This window comes from Pyrgilauda ruficollis, unplaced genomic scaffold (genome assembly GCF_017590135.1).
Source record: "Pyrgilauda ruficollis isolate IOZ18807 unplaced genomic scaffold, ASM1759013v1 scaffold45, whole genome shotgun sequence".
NCBI classification, from domain to species: domain Eukaryota; kingdom Metazoa; phylum Chordata; class Aves; order Passeriformes; family Passeridae; genus Pyrgilauda; species Pyrgilauda ruficollis.
The window spans coordinates 5,411,873-5,428,077 of NW_024526044.1; the positions used below are offsets into that span (position 1 = coordinate 5,411,873).

Consider the following 16,205-nt stretch of genomic DNA (forward strand, 5'->3'; position numbering starts at 1 on the left):
ATGCTCCTGGGGAACAGCAGAGGGTCCGGGCCGTGACCGCGGCTCGGCATGTGCTGGAGCCGCCTTCCCAGCCCCCCTGCCAGCGCCAGGGGGGTCGGAGGGGGAGCGAGGGAGAGAGGGAGGGAGGGAAGGAGGGAGGGAAGGAGGGAGGGAGGGGAGCGGAGGGAAGCAGCGAGCGGCACGGAGCCCTCGGCATCCAGCGGCAAGCGAGCGCTCCGGAGCCGCGGCTTCCTGGAAGCGGAGCCCGGCTGGGCGGCGATAAGCGGCGATAAGCCGCGATAAGCGGCGGCTGTCCCGGCCCTCCCGGCCGCCCGCACCCTCCGCGACAGCCGCGACAGCAGCCGCGACAGCCGCGACAGCCGCGACAGCCGCCACGGCAGCGGAGCCGAGCCGCGCTCCGCGCCCGCCGGCCCGAGCGCAGGTGGGGCACAGGTAGGGCACAGGGCACACCTGGGCACCCCTGGGCACGGAGCGGGGCTGGGGGCAGCGAGGCACCCTCTTCGCCCGCAGGGGAGAGCTGCGGTGCCGGCAGGGGACATCACCTGGCGGGGACACGGACACCTGAGCCGGGATGCGTTACCTGAGGGGGATACGGTCACCTCCGGGGGGATGCGGTCACCTGAGGGGAATACGGTCACCTGCGGGGGATGCGGTCACCTCTGGGGGATGCGGTCACCTCCGGGGGGATGCGGTCACCTCCGGGGGATGCGGTCACCTCCGGGGGATGCGGTCACCTGAGGGGAATACGGTCACCTGAGGGGGATACGGTCACCTGAGGGGGGATGCGGTCACCTCCGGGGGGATGCGGTCACCTCCGGGGGGATGCGGTCACCTGAGGGGGGATGCGGTCACCTGCGGGGCAGGCGAGCGTCCGTAAGTGGGCAAGCCTCAAAGGATGCCGAGGCTCCTGCAGAGCTGCAGCCGCGCAGCGAGGCTCGGTAGCTTTCTGTCCGGGGTGAAGGCATTCCCGGCAGGAAACACCCCGGAGCCCCGGCAGGACCGCACCTGGCTGGGGCAGGTGGAACAGTGAGAGGAGCAGGATGAGGTTTATGCCATCCCGTAGCGTTTGCCTTTTGGAGGTGTTGTGGCATGAGCTGGTTGTGTTTTGGTTAACTCTCTTTGTGCAAAGATTACATTTTATTTGCCTTCTTTTTTTTTATTGCTTATTCGAGTAAATACAAGTTGAGGTTTTGGGTCACAGCCCAGTTACATTTTGATTCAGACAGAGTTTAATTTCCCCTTTTAAAAAGTGTTTTAAATAAGTTGGGCCATATGGGAGTAGAGCTGTTAATCAACCAAAACTTGAAAGAGTTTGAAAAATAAGGTTATATATTTCTGGAGCCATTTCTTGAGTATTGAACTAGCACCAGTACTCAAACTCTTGATTCAGTCATTTCCGTTGCTGGGATCAAGACTTAATCTGTCCATACCTGCGTTTTCACAGCTGCAAAATAGGAATTACACCTATTGGAAAGTCCTTAATTAAAAACAAGGAAAGCAGAGGAAGATCATTTCCAAGGGTAGTAAACAGTGCAAAATATGTCTGAGGGAATATTGCATGTTGAACGGAGAGGCTCCCCAAGGATGCTGTGGCTGAAGGAGTGTGCAGGGAGGAGCTCCTCTCTGTTGTGTTCCTGTGTCATGCAGTTCATCCCTTCCCTGCTGCTGCTCTGAATCCTGCACAGTGACTGACACAAGCACCACGTGCAGCAGCGCAGGAAAAACTGCACAGACCCTGCCAAAATGGGCTGGAGCTGTCGTGGAGTGGCAGGCACAGCCTCTTTATGCCCCAGGTGTGGAGAGAGATGCAACACGTGTGAGCTGGTGGAGCACATTAACCTGGCAGCATTCTCCTTCAGTCAGAGCCTGGATACCCTCTGGGGGAGTGGAAGGGCTTCCCTGAGCTGGCAGCTCCCCATCCTGAGCCAGGGCTCCGTGCTGGAGGCAGGCAGGAGCTGCAGGGGGGTTCTGTCAGCAGCACGGGCAGGCTGGGGAGAGGCAGGCCAGAAGGGAGTTATGTAATGGATTCCCAGGGGACAGGGCAAGGATGGGGTGGTTTCCTTCTGCCAGGACAAAGAACAGCTGCACAGCTGCTCCACAATGTTCTCCCCAGCCCTGGGATCCTGTGGAGCAACGCAGGCAGGGAGCTGGGATCCTGTAACAGCACATCCACCAATGCCACTTTACTCCCTTCCAAGCTAATTAATTCCTTCACAAATGCTCCTTTGCAGTATCCCCATAAAGAGTCTGAGAAATGGACTAGAGCCACTCTGGCTAGAAAGGGAAAGCAGGCTCAGTCTGTGGGGAGGGGAAAGTTGTGATCCCCATTGTGATCCTCGTGTCTCTCAGGGGTCTGAGGAGTGACAATGGGGGGTTACAGAGCACCAGCACCAGGCAGGGGTTCTGGGTATAAAAACTTATCCAAGATAAAGCAAGGGAGGGGGAACTGTCTCAGAAGAGTTATTAATTTGTTCCATTTGGATGAAATAAATAGAAAGACTGGAACTGAAAGAGATAATTTGTGTAAAATAGTAGGTTTTAATATTATTTGAATCTGCACAGTTGATCTCAGCCAAAAGGCTGAGAAAGAGGGAGCAGACAGAGTTGAATTGTCCAGACTGTTGTTGGCCAGCACTGGATTTTGGAAGGTGATGGGCTGGTGACAATCCAGAATTCCAGACAGGAGTTGTGCAAAGGACATCAGCCAGCCTTTAATGGCTACAGGTGCTCGGGGCCCTGGCTGCAGTTCCCGTCCTCGGACGCTGCCTCCAGAAGCACAAAAGGGACATACATATTTATGAAATACCAGGTTTTAGCCACTTTTTCCAACTTTTCCATTTCTGCTGCCAGTTTATTCTCCCTGAGGACAGACTGCTTTAAACCAGTATGTCTTCAAAGATAGAAAGCCTGAAAACTATTGTTTTTATTCAGTTCAACTTTTTAGGGCAAAAACTTGGTTTTCAGACAGACAAGGCATTTAATCACCAGTAATTCAAAAGATCAGAACACTGAGATGATCTTGTTATTAAAACAGAAATACCCTAAGTGTAGTTAGCAAACAGATTCATATGTAGCTGCTCTAGATGTGAATTTAGCTGCTTCAAATTAAATAATAAAAACTATTTTATGGAGAACATATGCAATCATTACTGGGACAGTAACTGTGTCAGTGACATTTTATTGCTCATTCAATATGTTCTTTCCATGAATCCATCCCTGATCTGCTTGAAGAAGTAGCAAAAATCTACTTCCATTGTTTCCATAATGTAAAATCTATTGGTCCTCAACAGCTTGAAGGGCTGCATGTTTTGGGAAGAATGTTTTCACTGGAAGAGTGCTCAGGGAGGTTTGGAGTGCCCATCCCTGGAGGTGTCCCAGGAATTCCTGGAGGTGCCACTCAGAGCCCTGGGCTGGGGACAAGGTGGGGATGGGGCACAGCTTGGATTTGGTGTTCTGGAGGGATTTCCAACCTTGGTGATTCTGGGATTCTGGGAGGGGTGGCTGCTCTTCCTGGGGCAGCTGAGTGTTACAGACCCTTGAGGGGCTTTGGCCTCGCGTGCTCCTGCAGGTCAGGTGTGGAATGGTGATGACACAGCAGGGTTGTGCAGTGCTGGAGAGGAGACCAACATCAGTCTGGCCCCATTGCATGCTGTGTTTATGATTAGGGGATGAACCTTGCTCCTCTCAGCTGGATCATTTCTTTATTTCACACGGTAGGAACAGCAGTAGCAAAGCACTCATCATTTTATTTCAAAAACCCTGGCTTATAGACCGTGTTTACCATGAGAATTTTCTTTAACCATTGTTGAAATGCTTTAAAATTGCAGTTTAAGCTCTGCATAAATATCCCCAGGTGATGCTGTGAGTGCCTGGGGAGGCAGCAGGGGTGACCTGCTCACGGATCCCTCTCTGCTCCACCTTCTTGCAGACAGAACAACAACATCACTTTCTTCTTGCAGGATAGTTAATGCTCTGGCCCAGAATTACAGCACCAGATGTGTTGCCACAGAAACAATTTAAAGGGAGAAGGAATTGTGAGCAAATTGTCTTTCTTGTGGAAAATGTTTGAGAGCCTCTCCTTGGTTTCCCTGTTTCTATCCATGTGTGTGCACAGCAGAGAATGAGGGACAGTTTTGCTTTTGTTTGGTACATCTGCTATTGGTTTAAAATTCTCTATACAGGGTTGAAAATTGAAAAATATTCTATTATGGGCATGACTTATGTACCTCAGAGACATTTTTTATTAAATCCTGATTCATTTTTAGAAACTTTTTTCCTTTAAAAATGTGCTGTGTGCTAGCTGATTTACTTACCTCCACTTGCAACATGCTTTGCAAAATATTTCCAGTCACAGTTGTTTCTGTGAAAGGGAGAAAACATTTGACTTTATAGTTATCCCAGATTTGGATGCTGAGAATTAGGATCACATTCTCCTTACTAAAACTGACATGCTGATGAAAAGAGGGAATGTTTACAGGAAATATTTTGATTTAATTTTGCCTAGGAAGCCTTAAAGTAGCCAAAGCCCTTGATTTTAGCTAGCATTTCTTTTTCTCAAACCAGTGGATGCTCTATTCAACACATTCTTTTCTCAGCTGTTATGAAAATAACATGAATAATACTATGAAAAATTCTGAACAAAATGCAATGTGAATTAGCTTAACATGTCCCTTTGACATTTTTGACCACAGCATAACTGCTTTATCCTGCAGGTTTGCATTCTGTTTGGGAACAGTAACGAGAGGAACATCCAGGAGGGTCCCAGCCCTGGCAAAATTTTAAAAAGGCCACAATCCAGACATAAAGAGCCTTGTTTCCACAGCTCTTTGTGCTTCATGCATTTGGGAGGTCTTTGTCCCTGCACGTTTTGAAATACTGCTGGCTGTGGAACTGAAAGAGCCATAACTGGTTTATCTTACCAAAAGCCAAGGAGAAGTTTGGGTCTCTTTGGAGTGATGGAAAGGTTTGCCATATGCAGTTGTATGCACGATGCTGCCCATGGTTTGGCAGGGAATGGACACACAGGGTTATCCTGAGAAACCTCCTGTCCTTATTTGTGTGTTTAGCATTCCCCTCTGTGAGAGTTATGATTATTAAATCTATTTTCTTATAGCCAGACTTTCAACTGCCCCTGAGTCTGGAAATGCACAATTTATTCCCTTTTTTTACTCATTCCCGTACAAATCTGGGATCTTCACTTCTCCTTTGATGAAAATTCTTTCTGACAGAAACACATCCAGGTATCCCTGAGTCAGGAGCAGTCTCTTGTGCTTTAGAAAGCAGTTGTACCTTATTCCAAGTGTCCTGCCAGAGCCCTGGATTGCAGCCTGGGAGCTCTGCAGCTAGGCTGCATGCCATGTCCCACACCGGAGTCCTGGCAGCTCCACAGGCATCCACATCACCCTCCAAGATCTGCCAGGCCGATAAGAAACTCATTTCTCTCTTGCATTCCTGCTCCAGGCACAGCTCCAGCGCTGGGTGTGGAACGCAGAGCTGGGGCTGGAGTTTGTGTGTGCCCAGGTCAGAGCTGAGCACGGTGGAAGCGTGGCTGGGGCTGTGCAGCCCTGCAGCCCTGCAGCCCTGCAGCCAGCTGTCTGCTCTGGGAGCTCCCTGCATGCAGCCAGCCCTTGTGCTCACAGCCCCATCCAGGGCTGCCCTTGATGAGTTCACATCTCTGCTCTTTGATCCCCTGAGAAGGCAGCTTGCTGTTTCCTTAGGCAGTGGAGCTTTCCCAGACAGGCATTGTAAACTGGAAATATAGGTGCTTGTAATTTTCTTAAAAACCTCCTTTGGGCTTGAAATGTCTTGTGTTTGGTTTCAGTCCAGTATTGACTAAGACTGGAAAGTGTGAATAATGTCAGTTCAGCTGTATTTGAGTTATTGAAATGAATTTTAAAACGATGTACTTTCCACTTACATTGTTCCATAATTCTCTGCACTTACATAACCTCTGTTTTATTATTGAAATTGCTACAGGCTTGAAGAGGGAAATATAATTTTCCAATACTGGGCCTGAACAGATAAACAGGGAAGCAATTCCAAGGCCTCAGTGTGCTTTAAAATCTGAATGTTTCTGCTTTAATGTTGGTGTGAATAGGTTTGTGCTTTTACTAGCGCAGAGGAAACAGCACCTCCATAACCTTCCCCTTCCCTGGGCACTGGATTTCTGAGATGTTTCCACTACGTAATTGAAATTTCACAAAGAGAGTTTCGAAGATTTCTCCAGATTGTAAGGAAGGATTTTGTTTGATGAGCTCTGTAAAGTTAAAATAGCAGGCCAGGCTTTTCCAAAGGGATATTCCCAGTGCAGCTGTGTGAGCCAGCACTGCAGCCCAGGGCATGTGGCTGAGACTTGATCTGGACAGAAAGCTCAGTGGCTTTGCTGAAGTTTTGAAGGCAAGTGGTTTGTAGCAAGTTAGTGACCTGGTTTTTAGAATGGCAGAGAAGAGAAGAGCATTTACAGTGAGTGGATCACGTGTGGAAATGCCTGGTTTGGGTCCTGCAGTAACACACAGCGTTCTGTCAGTTTGCTGTACATGTAACTGCACGTTTCTTGGGGCTGTTAGTGCAGCTCTAATGCCCAGATGGATGGAAAGGTGTCACTGTTGTCTGAAATGGAGCCCCAGACACTGACCTGGAAGGTGAGGCCCCTCTGAAGAGCCCTGACATACAGAAATGTTCCTTCAGTGGGACAATAGAGCTGCCCTTTGTGTAACTCTGCTGAGGTCATTGGAGCTCCTTCCTAATTCCACTGGGGCCGAGCTGTGCCTCTCCCTTTTTCTGAAGGGTTCACATGCCAATGTGTTGTGCAACAACATAATTTGTTAACAAATAAAGAAGAATTTAAATAACCTTACAAAATCAGTTTGGGCATCCCAGCTGCCTGCAAACAAACAGCAGAAGTGCAAAACATTTAAATGGCAATGCAAAGTATCTCAAAATTGCTTGAGCTTGGGTTCTTCAAAAACAAAACCACAACTGTAAGGAGAACATGCTCTGCAGGAGAAGGCTCTGGATGAGAACACACACTGCATCTTCTGGGCAGGTCTCCAGTCCAGACATCCTTTCTGTGCTGTTTTCCCCAGAGCTGTAGTAACACATGATGAATCTTTCCCCGTGTGTGTATGTGGGAATTTGACTACTTTTAGTTTCATTTAGAGCAATAAGTGAGGATAATTTGACCTCTAATTGCCAAATTATGTTTACAGTACAGTAAAACTGTATTTTCTTGTAAAATATCTGCTTGAGGAAGCCAAGTCATACGGAGCAGAACTGCACGGTTCTGTCAGGACACTGAGCACTGCCTGCCCTGCTGCTGTAACTGTGTCAGTCTGGATTTGGGCCTGGCTCTGCATTACTGTATTGCTGGAATCCCTTGTCAGTATGTTTTCTACCTGAATGGGCATTTCTGAATTTGGGAGATAACCCAAGGGTGCTTTTGTGCCAGGTCCCTGCTCTGTGCCCTGTCCAGGGCAGCTCTGGAGGATCCCCAGTGGGAGTTCAGAAGATCACTGGCCCATAGATGCTGAGTAAACCAGTCCAAGGTCTAAGAAAAACTCCTTGTGATGCTGAAAAATAGGAAACACTAAGCAGATGTGTTAGTTGCAGTAAAAGCTTTGGGTCCTCAGGGAACAAACAATTGGGTTCAGAGTCTTTGAAGAAGTCTGAGACAGAGAGCTGATGGATTTTCTTGTGCACAAAGCTGAAATGCATTTTCATGAGTGACTCTTGCCGTGTTTGTTGATGGTATTCATAACATTTCAAGGGACCTTAAATTACATTAGCTTTTGGCCTAAATGTTGAAGTGGTTTGATCTTGACTGATCCTGCTGAGCAACTTCTGCTTAGCACTTCCAGTTGTGTCTGCCTTTTCCTTCCAGGGAGCAGCTCTGGTGTGCTCGGGCTGGGTGCTCTGGGGGCCCTGACATTTCCAGGAATTTGTTATCTCTGGCAGAGGCCTCGGCACTGGCACTGTCAGTCACTGATAAGTGGCAAAGTAAACATGTTGCTGATGAGACAGTGCCCCTTCAGTGGCCGAGCACCAGCCTGATTCCGTGGCGCACTGCTCCTCCAGAGAAACATTCTTCTGCCACCATTAATTGTTTAAATTGTCTTTGCTGTATGGTTCTTGTTATGACTTATCTACCTCTTGCTCCCTTTCAGTGTAGAGGGTCTTTTTCTTGTGTGCAAATTTCAGTCACGTTAGAGCCATCGCTTCCCAGTCTTGCTGAAACACTCCTGAAATAAGTGTGGCAGTTATTTAACTTCTAATGAGTGTGAAAAGAGAGTTTTCACCAGACAGACCCTTCCCATTTGCACACCCTGGCAGGCAGGGCTCAGCCAGGCTCAAGCACAGCCACCCTCGCTGCAGATGAGCTCTCAGAGCTGCTGTGGGGAGCTCTCCCTGGCAGACTTGCAGGAGAACAACTTCAGAAAAGCCACGTGAAACAGCCCTTGCTGGGGTGTCTTCTTTAGGCTGGAGCAGATTTAAGGGGCAGCAGTCCCTGCGGGTTTTGTGGAGTTTCCTGGGTAGGTGATGCCCAGAAGTCACTACACAAGTTTGCCCCCTCTGATTTTATAACTTTCCAGAGAGTGTTGCTGTAATTCTGTTTAGGTTTGAAACAATCCAAAGCTTTCTTCTAGGCAGGGCCAGACTGACTAAACTTGAATATCTGGTTTAAAAGTAGATGTAGTCCAGTTTAGACTGCATTTTCCTCAGCTGCTCTCAGCACTATTTGTGTCCTAATGCACATTAGTCTTTCAGCTGTTTCCAAAGCCATCTCCTTTTGAATGTTTAATATCTAAGAACCAATTAGTTCCATTTTGTTTTCCTTGGATAGTTTGCAATTAAACATTCTTTTAAGTGGGCTTTATTTAGCTAATTCCATCACAAAAATAAGCTCTAAGGGAATGAAGAGAAGTTCAAGCTAGCCAATGTTTATTTTTATTATTAATAATTTATATTATGGGAGTCCCCAAGGGAACCAGGGCCCCACTAAACCCAGTTTCCTCTGCATGTAATGACTGTGTCTCACAAGAGTTTATTCAGCAGAAGATTCCTTTTTGCTGCTGTGGCTCAGTGCAAGGGACCTGCTCCACACTGCAGGGGAAGGGCTGATGAAGAGCACATCAAAACAAATCAAGAATCATTGTTTTAAAGAAGCTTAAGCTAGGCACCAGAGGGAGAATCTGATGCATCTTTTCTAAAAAAGAAAAAAAAAGCCACACTTATGTATTTTTCCAGCCTGAGTGCCAGGTCATGACCTCCAAGGTCTCGTTGATCATCTCTGAAGTGATGGCAGTGCTCCCAGTGGCTCTGAGGGAGCGAGACTGGGCAGAGGAGTGATGCTCCTCAAAATCTGATCTCCTTCTGAACTAGCAGCAGGGGACTCTGTGTATTCCAAAAACACACTGCTGGGCAGAGTTAGTTTAAAAAGTGCTCTTGTTAAGTCAGATTCCTGTCAGAAGTTATGGTTTTCACAGCCCCTGATCCTCAAGAATTGGTCTGCTTTGTGTTTTCCAGAAGCCTTGGGAGGAGCAATTGAGAGTCCCCTCAGAGCTGCTGAATGCAGAGGTGACCAGAGGCAGCCCTGGGCTCTGGACAGGCTCAGAGGGGTCAGAGCAGATCCCTTCCCCTGGGGCATCCTGCTCCCTGCTCCTAGAAATGGTTTTGGGGTGAGCAGGGCTGTGGGGGGCAAGTGCCTCAGTGCAATTTTCCTCCTGGAGGAATCCCCATCCTCCTCCCCTTCCCTTCTGTGGAAGCACCAGCCTTTGCAGCACTCTTTCCATGATTCCAGAGGCAAGAGCTGGACAGGAGTTTCCTGAGCCCACTGCTGTCCTCGTGAGCTCAGCTTGAAGGGGGTGAGACATCTGCTTCCAAGTACGGCCGTGTGCTTGGGATGGGGGCTTTTTCTCTCCACAGAAAAGTCACTCAATCTGGCCAATTAAGACACAGATTTTATAGGAGCTAGAGCTGGGCTGTGCAAAGTTCACCTCATTAAAAAGAAGCCCAAACCAAATAAAAGCAGAAAATAAGAGTGTAAAAAATGTGGGCCATGAATGTCAGAGCATTTGTATTAGGAACTGGTAAGAAGTGAAGGGAAAAGTACAGATATACCCACATCCATTCAAAGTTCTTGGGTTTTTCCACAAGTAAATATTTGGCTTTAAAGCATAAACCTTTTGTCCCTTCTATTTCTCTCTTCTAAGAAATTTTATATACTTTTCCTCTTTTTCCAGTGTTCTTTGGGATACTGATCCCAACCTTCTTTATTTCTGTGGCACAGGATTATCTTGGTAACGTTTAGGGGAATAAGCCATGGTTGCCACAGGAAGTGGCTGGATGGTTCAATTCCTAGAAAAGAGACAGTTTTCCTGGTCAGACAGGTAAATGACACAGGGTGTGTCCCACTCCAGGAGCACCAGGACGCTGTGATTCACAGAATTCAGGTTTTGGAGATAACAAATGACATGCTGTTGGACACCAGCCCTCGCTCCTGCTGGAAGTTTGTAATTTGATTTGGTTAAACACCCTTCCCAGTGGCATAATCAAAGCATTTATCTGTCCATCGTGGTGCTGCCATTGAAACTTAGCCTTGGGACTTTCCACAGCCCTAAGGCTGAGATCAGGGACCTTCCTTGTGTCATAATGAACCTGGAGATGGCTCCAGCATGGGCAGGCTGGCTGGAGACAGGACCACACCTGATGAGAGTTTGTAGCACACACCGAGGCACAGGCTGGGGAAACCAGGGACACTGGGGTCTGTGTGGCACAGGGATGTGGGGTCTGTGTGGCACAGGGATGTGGGGTCTGTGTGGCACAGGGACACTGGGGTCTGTGTGGCACAGGGATGTGGGGTCTGTGTGGCACACTGGGGTCTGTGTGGCACAGGGACACTGGGGTCTGTGTGGCACACTGGGGTCTGTGTGGCACAGTGGGGTCTGTGTGGCACAGTGGATGTGGGGTCTGTGTGGCACAGCAGGGTCTGTGTGGCACAGGGACAGCGGGGTCTGTGTGGCACAGGGATGTGGGGTCTGTGTGGCACAGTGGGGTCTGTGTGGCACAGTGAGGTCTGTGTGGCACAGCAGGGTCTGTGTGGCACAGTGGGGTCTGTGTGGCACAGTGAGGTCTGTGTGGCACAGCAGGGTCTGTGTGGCACAGTGGGGTCTGTGTGGCACAGGGAGGGTCCTTGGGGCTCATCATTGATGAGGAGGAATCTCTCAAGGCCAGAGCTGGTGGGATTCAGTGCCAAGCAAGTTTTGCTTTGTCCCAAGCACAGGAGCCTGTGCATCCTTGCAGACTGCCGTGCCTGGCAGGGGTTTGGGAGCCAGGCTGGGCTTTGGGAGCTGGAGTGTCTCCAGGCAGGCTGAGCTGGCCCTGCAGGTCTGGCAGCTCGGGGGCCAGCCTGGCAGCTCCACCTGCCTGGAGTGCAGCCCTGCAGTGTGTCAGCCAGCTGGAAACTGAAACCAGGCAGGCCCGTGCTCCTGAGCCAGCTGGAAATGGGGGAATTGTGCTGTGCCCCCCAGCAGGGAAGGCAGAGGGCTCCCAGCCCCTGGGGAGTGAGCACAGAGCAGGGGGCACAGCACCGCGCCAGGGGCACTCACTGCAGCTTTTCTGGCTCCAAAAGGCCACAGAGGGGAGCACAGCCAGCTGGGACTCCCACATTTCCATCAGGGAAAGGGCTCAGCCATGCTGAGCTCCCCCAGGGCTCCCTGGCAGCCGCTGCTGCTGCTGGGAGGCACCGAGAGGCCACGGCACCGTGTCTTGGAAAATCATTTCCAGGTCACTATCTGGGTCAGGCCAGCTCCTGCTGCCGGAATCTGCTGGGAATCTGGAATAAATGGCTGATTAATTTCCTCTGGATGTGCACGCTGCCACCGAGAGCAGAACTTGGAGCTGCGTGCTGAGATGGAAAGTGATTGGAAACACAGGAACATTTGGGGTGCTGCTCGGAAAGCAGCTCGCCCTGGACTTGAAATGTGAGTCCTGTGTTCAAAGAAGCCCCAGAAATGGGGCCATCAGAGCTGACCCCAGCACGGGACAGGCTGGCTGAGAGCACTACCTGTGACAGTCAGATTTATTGCTGCCTGCACTCCAGAATGCCATTTCCAGAAGCTGGCAAGAAGCTTTGGGAGGGCCTCATGAGCAAAGAAATAACTTGGATCAAAGCTGTTTATCTGATTTTCTTTCAATGGCCCAAGTATGGCTGGAGGAAAGAATGTCAGATGTGCAGTATTTAAATATATGTTCAAGAGCTGAATCTGCATAGGTGAAATTTGCAGAAGTACCAGAACTAGTCACACACCGAAGTCCTGTCTTTCTAAACAAAGCAAGCTCTGAATGTAACTCTTATTAAAAATCAATTGGAGTAGCTCTTAAGAGCCTGAAGTACCCATGAGAGTGGGGATTATATTCCTGAACCATTTGGCATTTTCAGAACACGACCTGACAGATGTTGAGTTTGGTGCAGAGTGAAGGGCCCATCTCACAATCTGAGTCAAACAGGCTCAGGCCAGGCAGTTCTGCGGAACATGTGCAGCCACACAGGGGAGCAAAAGCTTCCATCCAGAGCAAAGCTGTGATGTAATTGCTCATGTTGCTCAGTCTGAACCCAGCAGGAATGCCTGGTGAATGGGTGGAAGCTGTTGGTGTCCCTTCTGTCCCTTCCAGCAGCCTGTTTTAGCAGATAGAGCTCCATCCCTAGCACACATCTCCCGTGGCTGTGCCTGCAGAGCTCTCCCCTGTGTGCAGGGCAGCTCAGCTCACAGCAGCTCCCAGGTCACAATCCCTGCTGGAGGAACTGCACCAGACCTGCTCTGATTCTGCTGGGAATGCTGGTGCTGGGAGTTCTTGCCACAGCCTGGGTTTGTCTGAAGAAAAGATCCCTGTTTGGGTTAAAATACCCATTTTGAGAAGTGTTCTGAGATCAAGGGCACTGCGTGTGTCCCTAATTCAAATTACTTTTCTTCTTTTGAAAGATAATTTTCCTTAGTTCTGCCCATAGCTGTATAAATAGAATGTTTGTCAAACAGCTGAGCAAAACCACTTGAAACGTAAGGGGCCTGAATGATAAATTTGGAATGTTTATGCAGCACAGTAGACATTGCTCCTGAGGTCAATGGTTTTCCTGAGGAATGCTGGAGAGCAGAGATGGAACTCAGGGTGGATTTTCCCAGGGGATTCAGCCCCAGCCTTGCCCCGGGGTCACGCCAGTGCTGCTTCACCCATCCCAGGGCTGAGCCTGCCCCTCTCACCCCTCATTCTGTGCTCTGGGTGCTTTCCATGGCCAGCCCTGCCGAGTCCAAGGCAGGGGCAGAAATCCCAGAACCTCCCTGGGTCAGGCCAGAGCAGCCCTGAGGCTTTGGCAGGGCTGCACTCCAGGGGGGCAATCTGACTTTTTTCTTGATCAGAATCACAAAAGACAAACGCCACTGTCAGCTGTGGTAGCCCCCCTCAGCAGCCCCCAGGAGGGGCAGTTAAAGGCACTGCCCCCGGGTTTGGAAACAAGCAGGGAGAAAAATACCTGTGATTACATCAATGTGATGTAGGCAAACATAGCCCAGCTTGTAAAATCAGTCTTAAAGATAAAGCTTTTGGGTGTAATTATGCTAGGGTTGTCTTTTCACCCACGGAGTGCTTGCAGTGTATATTTCTTTCAGCTAAAACCCTGATCCTGATGGAATTCCAGCAGCAAAGCTGTTATTCTGTTAGAATTTGTAATACATTCAGGGAAGCAGAATGGAAACCTAGCAGCTCTGACTGGCTTTTTTTTGAAACAGCTGATGATAAGTTGGAATCACATCTCTAAAGTCCAGGGAAGGTCTCTGAAGGCCCTAAATGTTCATCTACTGAATCCCTGCTGGTTTTGGTTCTGTGCTCTCAAAGCTGGGTCTCAGCAGAGGTGCTGCAGAACCAGCACAGCCCACTGTCACCTTTGTTTGGCTGCCATGAAGGGAATTTTATAAAACCACGCTGTAGAAGACTTAAATTCCAGGTGGCAACTCTGCCACAAACTTATGTGCTCGGCTGTGCACGGGGGTCTCCTGACAGGACAGATCTGAGCCCCAATTTCAGCAGGAAGGCTCCAGTCCCTCCAGTAAACTGCTGGGCTTCCCAGATCCTGAATGAAGTATGATGTTGTGACAGTACAAAATGAAATGAACTCTCTTTGCTTCCCACAGCTAGAAGATAAAATCACTCTCTTGTCCTTCCAAGCAAAGCGAGTGCAATATTTACAAACGCAATTGTGTACAAAAACAACAAGGGTCCGAAGGCACAAGGAGAAGGTCTGCCCAGGCAGTGGAAGGCAGGTTGTCCTGATCACAAAACAGTCTCAAGGGTGAGCCTCAGGCCCTGAAGTCATGAGCAGCTGATGTCTGGCAGTAATTATTTCTACAGTGACAATAATTTGATTTCAGCCTGGCTTCAGTGGTGCCAGCGAAGAGCAGGGCTGCCCACGGGTGAGCTCTGAGCCTGCCCAGGGCCCACCAAGAGCAGCTGGAGCAGCTTGGGCACAAACACAGCCAGGAGAAAGTGTCTCCTACCCACTGCTCCCAGCTGGAGCATCACAAACTTTAGGGAAACATGAACTCTCTCCTCTAGCAGGGATTCACCTCTCAGAGAGGCCAACACAAAATCATGGCCACTCATTTAGAGCACAAAACACCAGCAGAAACGTTTTGCAAGTCGGTGAGTCATATTTTCCTCACAAAACTGTTGAAACCATTGTGCCCAGAAACAATTAAAGATGTGAGCAGGGCTGGAAAAGCTTAGCCACAAACACAAACAGACACCATGATTTTGTTTGTAGGAGGGGAAGGTCATTTGGCTTGAGGAGCCTCAGAGAGAGGAGCAGAAGGGGCAGCTTGTGTGTCCTGGCTGCCAGGACACTTGGACACACCAAAATCTGTCCTGGCACACAGACCCCTGAGACAGGGCCACACAAATTTAATCTGAAAAAATTCTGCTTTGACTGCAAGATGCATTTCTGAGCCCCGAATTGCACAAATCCCCCGTGTTGAAGCACCCCAGCCAGGGTCCCTGGCAGCTGGGAGCTGTGCCCAGGCTCACCAGCTTTGTCAAGCCTTCTCCAGACCCTGTGGCCCTTCCAGCAGGTTGGGGTTCCAGCTGCCCCTGGCAATAAACTCCTTTATTCTGCTTTATTCTGCATGTGCAGCCCTGGCTCACTGCTGTGCTCACCTTGCTGCTCCTGGGCAAGAGTGAAAGGGAGGAGGTTCCTCTGCTCCCCGGGGCACAATCCTGGTTTTATGGGGTTTGGACACTCTGGCTGCACAGCAGAGGTTTCAGGTTGGGAGGCAGATTTGAGCTGAGCTTTGTCAGGGTCCTTACCTGATTTATGTCTCCCCTAAAGGGAGGGTAGAGTTGGAGATGGGTCCAGATGCTTTTTCTCAGGGGCACTTGTGTAGCTCAGCACTTTTATACAGACACTCCAGCTAGCAAACCCTCTGTTTAAACAACTGCATTTATAAGTCTTTCTTACAAATAAAATGCTTTATTGACATCCAGCTTATGGTCCTCTGCTCAGGAGTGTGAAATGAGCCATAGGATTTCTGGGTCACCAGGAAAAATCCATGTGCAGGGGGGTATCAGGAGGCACTGACTTTGCTGGCATTATTTTGAAGCAATAACCCCTTGAATGGTGCTTTATTTAAATTCTCTTCATTCCCAGGGAGGTGGAGGATGTGCTTGTGGGCTGCTTTTGAGAGGGGCAGTGCGTTGGGGCAGGACAGGGCAGGGGCAGTGGCCTTGGGCACTTGCAGAAAGCAAACCACCCCAGAGGGGCTGACAGGATTTTGGCCATGCCCATGTGAGGGCCAAGGCATGAATGGCAGCAGTGCATCTCCTGGAAATCCAGAATTACACTGCATTTACAAACACGTGGTCAGATCCAGGCAATCTGGGCAGTTTCAGAGTTTTGGGGGTCTGTTCATTTCCCACAGAGTCCTTCACATCTAGAGCTCAGTGCCACAGCTTTTACTTCAGGAGTCTTCTCATAATTTCCCCCTTTCTGTTGCCTGCCAAGGGTCTGCCTTGTTCCATATCTGTGTGCTCCCAAGGCTTTCAGAGTCATGTTAGGCAGGCTTTAGAGCAGCTGCTCTTTCCTCCTCCCTTATACCCATGAACTGAATTTCCCAGGTTAAAGAGCTGAAAAATAGATCCTGGGAATCTGGCTTAGCCTTGATGAG

General features: G+C 49.4%; 1 protein-coding gene across 2 annotated transcripts in view; it reads left to right on the forward strand.

Moving 5' to 3' along the window:
- The first annotated feature begins 309 nt into the window (after positions 1 to 309).
- The window catches only part of RIPOR3 (RIPOR family member 3), a 40,548-nt gene continuing 24,652 nt past the window's right edge, over positions 310 to 16,205 (forward strand). For both annotated transcript variants that reach the window (XM_041478460.1, XM_041478461.1), the window contains exon 1: positions 310 to 432. The gene's annotated coding sequence lies outside the window, so the exon portion shown is untranslated. The remainder of the gene's footprint in view (positions 433 to 16,205) is intronic.